General features: G+C 47.5%; 1 long non-coding RNA gene and 1 pseudogene across 1 annotated transcript in view; one reads left to right on the plus strand and one right to left on the minus strand.

Moving 5' to 3' along the window:
• Positions 1–153: 153 nt before the first annotated feature.
• LOC135537247 (transmembrane protein 183A-like) lies at positions 154–4,774 on the minus strand (annotated as a pseudogene).
• A 4,071-nt stretch (positions 4,775–8,845) lies between these two features.
• The window catches only part of LOC135537249 (uncharacterized), a 71,457-nt gene continuing 64,842 nt past the window's right edge, over positions 8,846–15,460 (plus strand). The window contains exon 1 of the long non-coding RNA XR_010455154.1: positions 8,846–8,945. This is a non-coding gene — a long non-coding RNA (uncharacterized LOC135537249). The remainder of the gene's footprint in view (positions 8,946–15,460) is intronic.

Genomic DNA, 15,460 nt, shown 5'->3' on the forward strand with positions numbered 1-15,460 from the left:
ATTTCTCCTGACAAATACAGCACAGCATGTAGGGGGGTTCTATTCAGTCTTTGCCAATGCCACGTCTAGTTTGGTGGATCTATGTCGGTGGAAATGTTACGTTGACGTCTATTGTCTAATTAAATCTGTAAAAACAAAATCTTACAAAATGGAGGAGGTTCTTTCCAGGTGTATTTCAGTACAGGAGGTTGACCATACAATCACATAGACAGCATCCACAGGCTTTACATGGGGACTGAAATGATGGTTGGCTCTCACAGCCAAACATACATATGTCCCTCACAAGGTCAACCAGCTATACATTAATTTACAATGAAGCAATTTCAGATCTGATCATCAACAAAAGCTTTGCTTTCCACTGCACACGATAACAAACTTCTATATTCACACTAAAATCAAACACTAATGTTCTGAACTGCATTTTGATTGGACGACGAGTGAACAGTAGAAGAGAGTTGCCATCCGGTCTCCTGTGGGTATTACATGTTGATTCTTCAAATACCACCTCATTAGAAATTAGCCAAGACTGGCTTCTACTGATCATTTTTACATACAAGACTGGCCTTGTGTTCATAAACCCAAATCAGGAACATTCTAGCACAGACATAAGCAGGATATAAAATGGTGCTCCCATTACAGCCTTCAGACCCCTTCCTTCCTGAGGAGGTGTAGGGATTTACAAAGTTCCAATGATTACAGGTATCAAATTAAATACAATTACACAAGCAGAAAAATCATCATGAAAGCCAAACTAGAATTACAGCCAAACAAATGTAAAATCAAAAGTCTCCCGTTTAAAAATGGCCTTAAACTAAGATTTAGCAGTTACAGAAAGGAGGACATATTAAAGAAATGACATTGTCTCTGCATCTGTTCAACATAAACTTGTAGGGTGGTCTGAGGGTAGGCAATGTGAGGGGATTGGAAGGTATTGAGGGTTTGTCTCTGGAGAGCTAGGGTACTGAGGAGGTAGGTGTTGTGTCTGGGGCTGTAGAAGGTTGAGCTGAAGCAAGGTTCTGGCTGTACAGGGAGACAGGGTAATGTGGATGGTTTTTGGTGTAAGGGGATACTGGGTGTTCTAGGTGTACGGGCAGACGGTACAGTCAGGGTTTTAGGAGTAAACCGGTGTAATGTGTGTGTGGGATAGTAAGAGGGTTCTACACGCAATGAGACATGGGTTTTAGATATAGGGGAGGAAGGGTACTGCGGATGCCACCAGTCCATGAGTCTCACGCTGTGTACAGGATCCAGCACCACCTGTGTCCCCCCCTGCTCCCCCCTCCTCCCCCGCTGGGGGGGAGAGTCCTGGAATAGCAGGCGCACTCGGTGGTGACGCATGTCCGTGCTCACGTTGATGTTGAACTGGGAAGGGAACAGAGACAGACATAGTGGGTTAGACAGACCGGAGACACAGGTTTGCCTATCCTAAAAACAGGCCCACTCTACGAGTTACAACCACATAATGGGATTTTAAAAAGGCCCAAAGCAGCTGTTCTTTTATATCAATATCAAATCATTTCTAGGTAACAATTGAGTATGTCGCTTTTCAAAGAAATTGTCAAAAATAAACAAAAACCACTTTTTTTCAAAAACGATTTCTCAAGCAAAAATTTGAGTGAGGGGCCTAAAGGAAGGGATGTGTAACCTGACAACGAGCTTCTATTGGCAGAGGTCTGAAACTCTGTTGGTTTATTAACTTACAGCGCCTGGTGATGTCACCAGGCAAACCTCAACTCTACCCATGCAAACCTGCTGATTATAGGTGTCAATTGTATTTTCAACCAACAACAATCAGGAAATGATACTGACCACATTTGTTCCCCCTTTTAAAGTCTTTCTTTCATCAGCTGTTGTACAATATGACACAAAACGCAGGAAAAAAAATGACTTGACTGCACTGGGCCTTTAACAATGCAACTTCATGGATGGAGACAACAGAGTTAATTCAGTGTGAAAGCCAGGGAGAGTGGTGTACTGACCAGGGCGAGGGTCATCCCCATGACGACGGAGGTGAAGATGAAGTTGAGGGTGGTGACCTGCAGCAGGTAGCAGTCTGAGTCTGGGTTAGCATGGACCTCCTCATACTGACGGGGCAGCAGCAGACCCCGGGTGGCATTACCACCCTTACACCTCACCGCCTAGTGGACAGAAACATATAGAAACTACCATACCCCTGATTACAATTCAAATGTTTGACTTCAAATTCAAACTAAACATGCTTCACTAGTGTCCTTCAGACAGTTCGGCATGAATACATACCGGCTTCACAAACTTGAAGTTGAACTCCCACATAGGATCAGGTCGAGTGCCCACAACCTTATTGACCCAGAACAGCAGACACTGCAGAGGAGAAAATGGGTAAAACTTAACTTAGCACGGGCCTCCCCCAGGTGGTGAAGGTAGAAAACAACACCTCCACTTCGCTGATCCTCAACATTGGGACAACACAAGGGTGTGCTCAGCCCCCTCCTGTACCCCCTGTTCACCCATGCACGCATCCAACTCAATCATCAAGTTAGCAGAAGACACAGCAGTAGTAGGCTTGATAACCAACAATGACGTTAGACAGCCTACAGGGAGGAGGTGAGGGCCCTGGGAGAGTGGTGCCAGGAAAATAACCTCAACAAAACCAAGGAGCGGATCAGGGACTTCCAGGAAACAGCCCCTACCCAGATCAATGGGACAGCAGTGGAGAAAGTGGAAAGCTTCAAGTTCCTCAGTGTACACATCACTGACAAACTGAATTGGTCCACCCACACAGACAGTGTGGTGAAGGTGCAACAGCGCCTCTTCAACCTCTGGAGGCTGAAAAAATTTGTCTTGGCACCGAAAACCCTCATACGTTTACAGATGCACAATCGAGAGCATCCTGTCGGGTTGTAACACCTCCTGGTACAGCAACTGCTCCGCCCGCAACCGCAGGGCTCTCCAGAGGGTGGTGCAGTCTTCCCAACACATCAAACTACCTGCACTCCAGGACACCTACAGCACCCAATGTCACAGGAAGGCCAAGTTCCTCAAAGATAATCAAGGACAACAACCACCTGAGCCACTGCTATCATCCAGAATGCGAAATCAATGCAGGTGCAAAGCTGGGACCGAGAGACTAAAAAACAGATTCTATCTCAAGGCCAGACGACTGTTAAACAGCAATCACAAGCACATTAGAGGCTGCTGCCTATTGGCATAGACTATAAATCACTGGCCACATTAAGGAATGGATCACTAGCCACTTTAATAATGTTTACATATTTTGCATTACTCATCTCATATACTGTATCTTAGTCTATGCCACTGGCATTGCTCGTTCAAATATTTATATATTCTTAACTCCAGCCCTTTATTTAGATGTGTGTATTGTTGGGAAATATTTTTGTTAGATATTACTGCACTGTTGGAACTAGAAACACAAGCATTTTGCTACAAACGCAAAACATCTGCTAAACACGTGTCTGTGACCAATACAATTTGACTTGATTGCACAAGTGTCAAGTGGCCATTAACGCCAGAATTTGATGGAGTAGGATTAGTGAGTTACAGCACAGATCAAGTACCCAGACCCTCTCAGGATACAAATAAGAAAGAGAGAACTTCAAAGTCCACAAACCGAATAGCTCTTTGGAAACCGCTAGCCTGTTTCCCTGCTTGCGCCATCTTGGTTCTTTACCTTGGAGTTGAGTAGTGTGGTGGGCGTGGACTCTGGGAGGGCGGGGTTCAGGGAGACACGTGAGCTGAATGGCTCATACAGGTGGAAGAGGGAACGAATCACGCGAGCCCGTAGACAACGCTTTCGGGCTATGGTGTCTGGCTGCAGACGAAACGGCAGGTGAGTATCCAGACTGTAGTGTCTATGGGGGGAGAAAGAGAAAGGGAGGTGAAAGTGAGAGCATAGAGAGAGGCGGGGAAACAGCATATGTAAATAAGAAGGGTTCAACTCCTTCAGGTGCCAATTTTCAAGGGCAATGTGAATCTGACTTCCCAAGATTCAAGTCAAGAGTCGTGGGAGCCCACCTAGAAAATAGGTTGTGGGAATGAGAGGGTCTAAACCTACCGCCTGTATAGTCTGGTCCAGAAGGCAGCAGTGCAGGTGACAGTCCAGGCGTTTCTGCAGATCAGAGCAAACGTACACATCCTCTGGACGGATATAGGAAGCCAGCACCAGCCAGATATCCACTGTGTAGTCCTCCCCATCACTGCACTCGCTGCACTCTGGGAAAACAGACAGTCAATCAATGGGCTGTTATAGTCAGGAAAGTTGTTCACACCCATCTGTCCTTGTTCACTTCCCTTTACGGATCTGAGACGACTGGATAGGTGAAAGAAAAGATGGCCTAGTTCACAGCCTATTGCAATTACCGACCCAGTTACGCTATAATATCTGTGAAGGAGCATGAACGAGTACAGGGGAACGGGAGCAACCCTCTGGAATGAAACGCAGTCCTCAACTCTTTCAACGCATGACTAGAGACGGAGGTGAAGTGTACCTTTCCTCCTCTTGTTTTTCTTCTTTGCGGGCCTGTTTGCCTCGGGGTTCTCTCCATCCTCCGGTGGGTCGACGGAACCTCCTGTACGGAACCCTCGCCCCTCTAGCCCACACACAACATCTTCACTGCAGGACCAGTGTGGAGTTATCAATAATGTGGTTTATCCATTGAACACAATGTCTGGGAACAAATGGAAACATTTTGAATGACGCTCTTTTACTTCTTTTTCAATTGCATTCTTTTTACCTCTCCAGGGTGTCTCCGGTGAGGGTGGCTGCATCTCTAGTCATATTTTACAACGAGAACACCTCCTGTACATTGGAACCCTCGACTAATCAACAAATCACCTTACCCTCTAGCCCACACAACATCTTCACTGCAGGACAAACAGTGTGGAGTTAGTAAGCACAATAAAATGTGGTTTATCCATTGAACACAATGCCTGTAGAACAAATGGAAACATTTTGAATGACGCTCTTACCTTCTTTTTCAATTGCATTGGCAACGCAGCCGTTTTTTACTTCGTTGCATTTGTAGGGAGCCTCCCGACTTCACAACGGCTGGGCCTTTGTAGGGGCAGACTCTTTGCCTTTGTAGGGAGCAGACTCTTTGCCTTTGTAGGAGCAATCAGCAACTGTCACTGCAAGATTCTTTGCCTTTGTAGGGGAGAAGATGCAGTTTACTCTTTGCCTAGTAGGGAGCAATCAGACTTTCACAATAACAAAGGGTGGCATGGGGTGCACCTCAATAGTCATATTTTAGGACAACTTCTTGCTCCCCTTTGCATTTCTTTTCCTTTGTCATCACTGACCTGATAACACTGGTTAGGTGAAAGCATTGTCAGACACTTTTGGCTTTGGGAATGTTCAACATTGTAGGCGACCTTTTGCCTAGGGAGCAGACTGACTAATCAACAAATCACCTTACATCATAATTAACTACATTTTACCCAGCAACGCATCACAGATTTCATGCCCTCGAACCGGCTGGAACAAGGCCATTTTGCACCTTTTTCAGGACACAGCAGAGGAAGGAAGATGGGAGAATAAGTCTACTCTTTGCTTTTGTACACTACTGAGATGCCCCTTTTAGTAGTGAGGCCGCTTAGGGAGCACCAGTTGGTTGTAACTCTATGTCCGATGTAAAATGTGATCTATGCCGGACCTAAAAATTCTACATGTGTGGACCCTGTAAGCCCTTCTATGAACTACGACTGGGAGCAGACTAGGGAGCAGACTCTTTGCCTTTTGCATTTGTAGGAGCAGACTCTTTGCCTTTGTCAGACTCTTTGCCTTTTGCAGACTCTTTTTGTAGGGAGCAGACTCTTTGCCTTTTGCATTTGTAGGGAGCAGACTCTTTGCCTTTGTGCATTTGTAGGGAGCAGACTCGTTGCATTTGTAGGGAGCAGACTCGTTGCATTTGTAGGGAGCAGACTCTTTGCCTTTGTAGGGAGCAGACTCGTTGCATTTGTAGGGGAGCAGACTCTTTGTTTTGTAGGAGCAGACTCTTTGCATTTGTAGGGAGCAGACTCTCTTTGCCTTTGTAGGGAGCAGACTCTTTGCCTTTGTAGGGAGCAGACTCTTTGCCTTTTAGGGAGCATTTGTAGGGAGCAGACTCTTTGCCTTTTAGGGAGCAGATTTGTAGGGAGCAGACTCTTTGCCTTTGTAGGGAGCAGATTTGTAGGGAGCAGACTCTTTGCCTCGCCTTTGTAGGGAGCAGATTTGTAGGGAGCAGACTCTTTGCCTTTGTGCATTTGTAGGGAGCAGACTCTTTGCCTTTGTAGCAGACTCGCCTTTGTGCAGATTTGTAGGGAGCAGACTCTTTGCCTTTGTAGGAGCAGACTCTTTGCCTTTGTAGGGAGCAGACTCTTTGCCTTTGTAGGGAGCAGACTCTTTCTTTGACCTTTGTAGGGAGCAGACTCTTCTTTTGCAGACTTTGCATTTGTAGGGAGCAGACTCTTTGCCTTTGTAGGGAGCAGACTCTTTGCCTTTGTAGGGAGCAGACTCTTTGCCTTTGTAGGGAGCAGACTTTGTAGGAGCAGACTCTTTGCCTTTGTAGGAGCAGACTCTTTGCCTTTGTAGGAGCAGACTCTTTGCCTTTGTAGGAGCAGACTCTTTGCCTTTGTAGGGAGCAGACTCTTTTGCTCTTTGCATTTGTAGGAGCAGACTCTTTGCCTTTGTAGGGAGCAGACTCTTTGCCTTTGTAGGGAGCAGACTCTTTGCCTTTGTAGGGAGCAGACTCTTTGCCTTTGTAGGGAGCAGACTCTTTGCCTTTGTAGGGAGCAGACTCTTTGCATTTGTAGGGAGCAGACTCTTTGCCTTAGTAGGGAGCAGACTCTTTGCCTAGTAGGGAGCAGACTCTTTGCCTTTGTAGGGAGCAGACTCTTTGCCTTTGTAGGAGCAGACTCTTTGCCTTTGTAGGGAGCAGACTCTTTGCCTTTGTAGGGAGCAGACTTGCCTTTGTAGGGAGCAGACTCTTTGCATTTGTAGACTCTTTGCCTTTGAGCAGACTCTTTGCCTTTTGCCTTTGCAGACTTGCATTTGTAGGAGCAGACTCTTTGCCTTTGTAGGGAGCAGACTCTTTGCTCTTTGTAGGGAGCAGACTCTTTGCCTTTGTAGGGAGCAGACTCTTTGCTTTTGTAGGGAGCAGACTTTGCCTTTTGACTCTTTGTAGGGAGCAGACTCTTTGCCTTTGTAGGGAGCAGACTTTCTTTAGGGAGCAGACTCTTTGCCTAGTAGGGAGCAGACTCTTTGCCTAGGGAGCAGACTCTTTGCCTAGGAGCAGACTCTTTGTAGGGAGCAGACTCTTTGCCTAGTAGGGAGCAGAGTAGTAGGAGCAGACTCTTTGCCTAGTAGGGAGCAGACTCTTTGCCTAGTAGGGAGCAGACTCTTTGCCTAGTAGGGAGCAGACTCTTTGCCTAGTAGGGAGCAGACTCAACGCCTAGTAGGGAGCAGACTCAACGCCTAGTAGGGAGCAGGAGTAGACTGAATGCCTAGTAGCGAGCAGGAGTAGGGTGCAATTTCATGATATGGACAGAAAATAATAGCAAACTATATTTTCAAAAGGATGTGAGTATTTCACAACCTCTGCAGGCTTTTCTAAAAGTGTCTCATATATTATCAGACTAATAGATGAGCTGCCATGGCCACTTGTTGGCCTTGCGACTTCCTTCACCATGGAATTTATAGGCTACAGAACATACAAGCAAAATATTCTCATAACAATGTTAGACGGTAATCATCATGAATACTCACCTGAATTTGGCTAACATTAGCCCCTGCATTATTGTAACCAAATATCCAAACGGGTGTATGTGAAAACAAAATGGAGGTATTGAGACGAGTCCCCACGCCTGTTTCAAACCAGTTACGCTGTCCCAATCATTAAGAGCTGAAATTAGAGTTCACCACACACAGCTATTGATTTAAAGTATTTAAAACGGTTGGATGACTCGGAGCTTCGGTAAGGAACAATTTGATACATGCTTTCAATGTCATTAGACTACTTTATTCCAATATTTTCATCAGTGATATTCATTCCAACAGTAATTATTGATTGATCCATCCAGTTGAGGGTAAGGAAAACGTGCACGCATAGAGGCGCTGCCGAGTAACCATCACTATAAAACATAAATGATCATGAACGCGCATTGCTTACACCGGATTTAGCGACGAGTGGTTTTATTTTAGGTTGGTGCAACAGGTGTAAATTCTGATACCAAAGTCGGACGTAGCTACGCCCAATTTAGCGTTTAATTTTATACTCAACTGGTGGGTATGTCTGACTGACATCCACCAGAAATAGGCCTACATATTTGTATCTGAACGTTCTATTTATGTCTAACATTGAAATTATCCTTAATAAGAACTAGCAATGTATTGAATATTAATGATGGTAGTAGAATCGGGTGGTTTAACTTTCGTTCTCGAGGACCCACCCACTCTGCGCACCACTGTACGTTACAGATTACGTACGGCGGCCTGTTACCGGCTGGGTAAACAAGTTAGCTTTAGCAAGCTAACTACAGTACCTGACTCCGAGCAGACGTCCCCGGCCCGAAATTTCAGCCGTTTTCGGTTCCCTTTCTTGGGCATGGCGGTAACAAGGGTCTGTGGCCGCTTATCGAGGCTGTGTATCCTGCCATGTCTCTATGACAAGCAGAGGTAAAGAGAAAAATAAAAAAGTGGGAGAGAAATTGAAAAATGTTCCTCCAGGATCTTCAGCCATCATGGGACTGACGTAAGTGAGTTTACGTATGTTACATCACGCGAGACTTTCTCGTATCATTATTCAATGGCTAGCTCATAATTTTCGAATCTGATTGGACAAGACGTCTTCTGAGTGGTCATTGAGCCAGTCAGATTAGTCTGTTCACTCTCACTGGATGGAGGTGGAGTTAAATTCCCAAAGGATTACTTCATCATCTCAACTCTTATTACAGAGTAGCAGAAGAGAGACACGGTAGGCTACTATGAAACCATTGTAGCACACTGACTTCCTAAACATAACGATTTGGTCATCTATCAATCAATCAAATATATTTATAAAGCTCTTTTTACATCAGCAGATGTCACGAAGTGCTTATACAGAAACCCAGCCTAAAACCACAAACAGCAAGCAATGCAGATGTAGAAGCATGGTGGAAAACTTCCCTAGAAATGTAAGAACCTAGGAAGAAACCTAGACAGGAAGCAGGCTCTGAGGGTGGCCATTCCTCTTCTGGCTGTGCCGGGTGGAGATTATAAGAGTACATGGCCATTAAGGATAGATCTTGCTTCAAGATGTTAAAACGTTCATAAATGACCAGCAGGGTCAAATAATAATCACAGTGGTTGTCGAGTGTGCAACAGGTCAGCACCTCAGGAGTAAATGTCAGCTGGCTTTTCATAGCCGAGCATAGCCGAGTCGAGACAAAGGTGCGGTTGATGGAGAGAGGGAGAGAGGTGTCAAAAACAGCAGGTCTTGAGCAAGGTAACCCTGCCTTAGTCACTGTTACTAGCCTTCTACCACCCCTGTACTCTACCCTGCACCTTAGAGACTGCTGCCCTATTTACAGTCCAGAGTCAATGAACACTGGTCACTTTAATAATGTTTACATACTGTTTTAGCCACTTGTTATATATATATATAAACAAATATATATATATATATATATATACTGTAACTACTGCTGTACACACCTTTTCTATTCATATACTGTCTTTACACACCCTTATATTTATTGGAAGCTTAGTGGTTAGAGCGTTGGACTAGTAACCGAAAGGTTGCAAGTTCAAAACCCTAAGCTGACAAGATACATGAAAATGGTTCACTCGAACAGACAGTGAGTCACCTGGCCGTGGCTTGCTATATAAAGCAAGCAGACAGGCATCGAGGCATTCAGGTACTGTTCAATTGAACATTAGAATGGTCAACACAAGTGACCTAAGTGACTTTGAGCATTGTATGATTGTCAGTGCCAGGCTCTCTGGTTCCAGTATTGTAACGGATGTTGTCTGGAGATAGAGAGGAGGACCAAGTTGCAGCGTGTTCATGTCTTTTTTTATCAAACTAACTGAACACTGGAACAAAACAATAAGGTGCGGACTCCGGCCGCAAAACCTAAATAGGGAACAAAACGCTCAGGCGCACGTGGACCCCCTCCACCATAGTCCTTCTCCGCCTCTCTATTCGTGTGGCCCAAACACTCACACGGAAACAAACAGCGCCCGGGAGACTCCGACCAGGACAGGAGCTCCCTGGCTGACTCGGACGGCATGACAGGCATCTCTGGCAGCTCCTGGCTGACTGACGGCTCTGGCAGCTCCATGCTGACAGACGGCTCTGGCAGCTCTTGGCTGACCGACGGCTCTAGCACGTCCTGGCTGACTGACGGCTCTGGAAGGTCCTGGCTGACTGACGTCTCTGGCAGCTCCTGGCTGACTGACGGCTCAGGACAGATTGGCGGCTCTGGCAGCTCAGGACAGACTGGCGGCTCTGGCAGCTCAGGACAGACTGGCGGCTCGGGCAGCTCAGGACAGACTGGTGGCTCTGGCAGGTCAGGACAAACGGGAGACTCTAGCAGTGCTGGAGAGGAGGAAGGCTCTGGCAGAGCTGGACAGGCGGGAGCACCTGTAGGGAGAAGACAGAGATACAGCCTGGTGCGTGGGACTGCTACCGGAGGGCTTGTACGTGGAGGTGGCACCGGACAGACCGGACCGTGAAGGCACACTGGAGCTCTTGAGCACCGAGCCTGCTCAACCTTACCTGGTTGAATGCTCACCGTAGCCAGGCCAGTGCGGGCTATTCCACCTCGCCGCACTGGCCTGTGCTGGCGAACCGGGGACACCATGCATAAGGCTGGTGCTATGTACACCGGCCCGAGAAGACTCACTGGTGACCAGATGTGCTGAGCCGGCTTCATGGCACCTGGCTCGATGCCCACTCTAGCCCGGCCGATACGAGGCGCTGGGATGTACCGCACCGGGCTATGCACACGCACCGGGGAAACCGTGCGCCTCCCGGCATAACACGGTGCCTGCCTGGTCCCTCTCTCTCCCCAGTAAGCACGGGAAGTTGGCGCAGGTCTCCTACCTGCCTTCGCCACACTCCCTGTGTTACCCCCCCAATACATTTTTGGGAATGCCTCTCGGGCTTCCAGCCGCGCCGCCGTGCTGCCTCCTCATACCACTGCCTCTCGGCTTTCGCTGCCTCCAGCTCAGCCTTGGGGCGGCGATATTCTCCAGCCTGTGCCCATGGTCCCTTGCCGTCCAGAATCTCCTCCCAAGTCCAGGAGTCCTGCGATCGCTGCTGCTGCCCGTTACCACGCTGCTTGGTCCTTTTGTGGTGGGTGTTTCTGTAAGGGATCTCGTCCTCCTCTTCTGAAGAGGAGAAGCGAGAAGGATTGGAGGACCAAAACGCAGCGTGGTAAGTGTCCATAATGTTTATTTTAAAACATAAACTGAACACTACGAAATACAAAACAATAAATGTGAAATGAACGAAACAGTACCGTGTGGCCCAAACATTCACACGGAAACAAACACCCACAACCCAAAACTGAAACCCAGGCTACCTAAGTATGATTCTCAATCAGGGACAACAATTGACAGCTGCCTCTGATTGTGAACCATACTAGGCCGAACTCAAAACCAACACAGAAAAACAAACAGACTGCCCACCCAACTCACGCCCTGACCATACTAAAACTAAGATAAAATAACAGAACTATGGTCAGAATGTGACAAGTATCTCAGAAATGGCCAGCCTTCTGGGCTTTTCACGCACAACAGAGTTTAGGGTTTACTGAGAATGGTGCGACATACAGAAAACATCCAGTCAGCGTCAGTCCTGGGGGTGAAAACAGCTCGTTGATGAGAGGTCGAAGGAGAATGGCAAGAATCATGTAAGCTAACAGGTGGGCCACCAACAGGCCAATAAATACACTGCTCAAAAAATAAAGGGAACACTTAAACAACACGATGTAACTCCAAGTCAATAACACTTCTGTGAAATCAATCTGTCCACTTAGGAAGCAACACTGATTGACAGTACATTTCACATGCTGTTGTGCAAATGGAATAGACAACAGGTGGAAATTATAGGCAATTAGCAAGACACCTCCAATAAAGGAGTGGTTCTGCAGGGGGTGATCACAGACCACTTCTCAGTTCCTATGCTTCCTGGCTGATGTTTTGGTCACTTTTGAATGCTGGCAGTGCTTTCACTCTAGTGGTAGCATAAGACGGAGTCTACAACCCACACAAGTGGCTCAGGTAGTGCAGCTCATCCAGGATGGCACATCAATGCGAGCTGTGGCAAGAAGGTTTGCTGTGTCTGTCAGCGTAGTGTCCAGAGCATGGAGGCGCTACCAGGAGACAGGCCAGTACATCAGGAGACGTGGAGGAGGCCGTTGGAGGGCAACAACCCAGCAGCAGGACCACTACCTCCGCCTTTGTGCAAGGAGGAGCAGGTCGAGCACTGCCAGAGCCCTGCAAAATGACCTTCAGCAGGCCACAAATGTGCATGTGTATGCTCAAACGGTCAGACTCAGACTCCATGAGGGTGGTATGAGGGCCCAACGTCCACATGTGGGGGTTGTGCTTACAGCCCAACACCGTGCAGGACGTTTGGCATTTGCCAGAGAACACCAAGATTGGCAAATTTGCCACGGTTGCCCTGTGCTCTTCACAGATGAAAGCAGGTTCACACTGAGCATGTGACAGACGTGACAGAGTCTGGAGACGCCGTGGAGAATGTTCTGCTGCCTGCAACATCCTCCAGCATGACCGGTTTGGCGGTGGGTCAGTCATGGTGTGGGGTGGCATTTCTTTGGGGGACCGCACAGCCCTCCATGTGCTCGCCAGAGGTAGCCTGACTGCCATTAGGTACCGAGATGACATCCTCAGACCCCTTGTGAGACCATATGCTGGTGCGGTTGGCCCTAGGTTCCTCCTAATGTAAGACAATGCTAGACCTCATGTGGCTGGAGTGTGTCAGCAGTTCCTGCAAGAGGAAGGCATTGATGCTATGGACTGGCCAGCCCGTTCCCAGACCTGAATCCAATTGAGCACATCTGGGACATGATGTCTCGCTCCATCCACCAACGCCACGTTGCACCACAGACTGTCCAGGAGTTGGTGGATGCTTTAGTCCAGGTCTGGGAGGAGATCCCTCAGGAGACCATCCGCCACCTCATCAGGAGCATGCCCAGGTGTTTTAGGGAGGTCATACAGGCACGTGGAGGCCACACACATTACTGAGCCTCATTTGGACTTGTTTTAATGACATTACATCAAAGTTGGATCAACCTGTAGTGTGGCTTTCCACTTTAATTTTGAGTGTGACTCCAAATCCAGACCTCCATGGGTTGACAAATTTGATTTCCATTGATAATTTTTGTGTGATTTTGTTGTCATCACATTCAACTATGTAAAGAAAAAAGTATTTAATAAGGATATTACATTCATTCAGATCTAGGATGTGTTATTTTAGTGTTCCCTTTATTTTTGAGCAGTGTATATATACTGGTGTGCAGAACGGCATCTCCAGAACGCACAACTCGTCCGTCCTGTCACGAATGGGCTATTGCAGCAGACAACCACAGCAGGTTTCACTCTATCAACTAAAAACAAGAAGAAGCATACCTAACGTGTGCCAGGAAGACATTCCCGCACCATTACACCACCGCCACATGGGGCTAATGAGCACCAACACTGGACAATTGAGGAGTGGAAAAACATTGCCTGGTCCGACGAATTGCGGTGCCTGTTGCGCCATGCTGATGGCCGAGTCTGGATTTAGCATAAGCAGAATGAGTCCATGGCCCCATCCTGCCTGGTGTCAACGGTACAGGCTGGTGGCGGTCTTGTAATGTTTTCCTGCACACGTTAGGTCCCTTTGATAACTATTGAGTAGCTTTTGAATGCCACTCCTTGTAGATTCCATGCCCAACGAATTCAGGGTGTTCTGGAGTTAAAGGGGAGTCCGACCTTGTACTAGATGGGTGTACCTAATAAACTGGCCACTGAGAGCAGGTCCAGTATAAGTTAAGCACCCTAATGATTTATTTGTGTATGAATAACATCCAGTTTTATCTCCAATGCAGTATTTTAATTTCCATTTCATTCCAATTCCATAATTCATAACGGGTCCCACCAGGGACCACTGCGCATGACAGTATTTTGTGCTCAGTCACCAGAGCGCGCAGTGCGCGCGTGCATGGCGTGGCATGACAGCATGTGAACGCGCATGTTGGTGCTGATGTGAGGAGATCTGCCGCTTGAGCAAATGTAGGAAGGTAGAGCATTCGAAGATTTTTCTTAATCACCTTCCTGAATTTCTCACAGGGGCAAAAGGGGGAAATAAACGACGTGACCTGTGGGCACATGGGGGAACGATGTAAATTATGCGTAAATGTTTTGTAGATAAGGGGGAGTTGCTCCGTTTCCGTAGCGGTAGTGGTGATAGCTGCGGGAACCCGTTTGTGAGGGAGGAGTGGTGGGTGTGAGTGTGTCTGCTGGGTGGCGGTGTGGAGATGGCAGCGGAGAGTTGAGAAGGCGGATGCCGTAGACATACCTAGCTGGCTATCGCCGTCTCTCTCGCTGAAAGGTTACCGGCAACTGGTGGCTGTTGAACCGAAAGAAGCACCGAAGAAACCCCGGGACCCAGATCCGCTAATTGGAATATGTAATCGATAGGCTCAGCGGCGGCATCACGGTGTCTCTGCTCTGCCAATCAAATCACACACACTGGAATTACATGGAAGTTACGGATGATGAAGGACTGGTAAGTTATCACTCGTCTCATTTAATTTTCATTAAAATAGACACATCGAATAACGGTCTAAATGATTTTTGACGGGCGAACTGAAGGGTTCTGGAAGAACGTTTTCAAGAAGATCATAAGGATATCTGTCACATTCCATGCTGTTTTCCATTAGGTAATCATCAAAGGCCTATTCACATCAATCAGTCATCGTGTTTATTAACCGGTTGATTAGGGATCACCTCTCTCATTACGGGGTGGAGGGACTCAGGTCGACAATCACCGAGGGGGACTCGGGGGACCTCCCCGGGGTGGAGGGACTCAGAAGCCAACTTCGAGCAGCTGATGGTCAACATGCTTGACGAGAGAGACAAGCTGCTGGAGTCCCTGCGCGAGACCCAAGAGACACTCATTCAATCACAGAGCAAGCTGCAGGGTGCACTGCACGAGAGGGGCGTGCTTCAGCGTCAGATCAACACCGCGCTGCCTCAGGTGAGAGAGACCACACACACGGGTCTCAGTAGGCTCAACATGCTCCCATTTCCATGTATCCAATTTCCTCCATAACCCAGTAGAGTCTTAATGTGTGGATATTAGCGGGTCTCCTCCCAGGACTACTGTTTGGGAGGGCTGGTGTGGGAGATGATGGAGGTCTACAGTTACTCACGGTTACCTAGGTCACTGGTTCAAGCCCCATGGTTCTTCCCCTCATTCTATTATAGGTGAAGTCA

Source organism: Oncorhynchus masou, unplaced genomic scaffold, assembly GCF_036934945.1.
Source record: "Oncorhynchus masou masou isolate Uvic2021 unplaced genomic scaffold, UVic_Omas_1.1 unplaced_scaffold_732, whole genome shotgun sequence".
In the NCBI taxonomy this organism is placed as follows: Eukaryota; Metazoa; Chordata; class Actinopteri; order Salmoniformes; family Salmonidae; genus Oncorhynchus; species Oncorhynchus masou.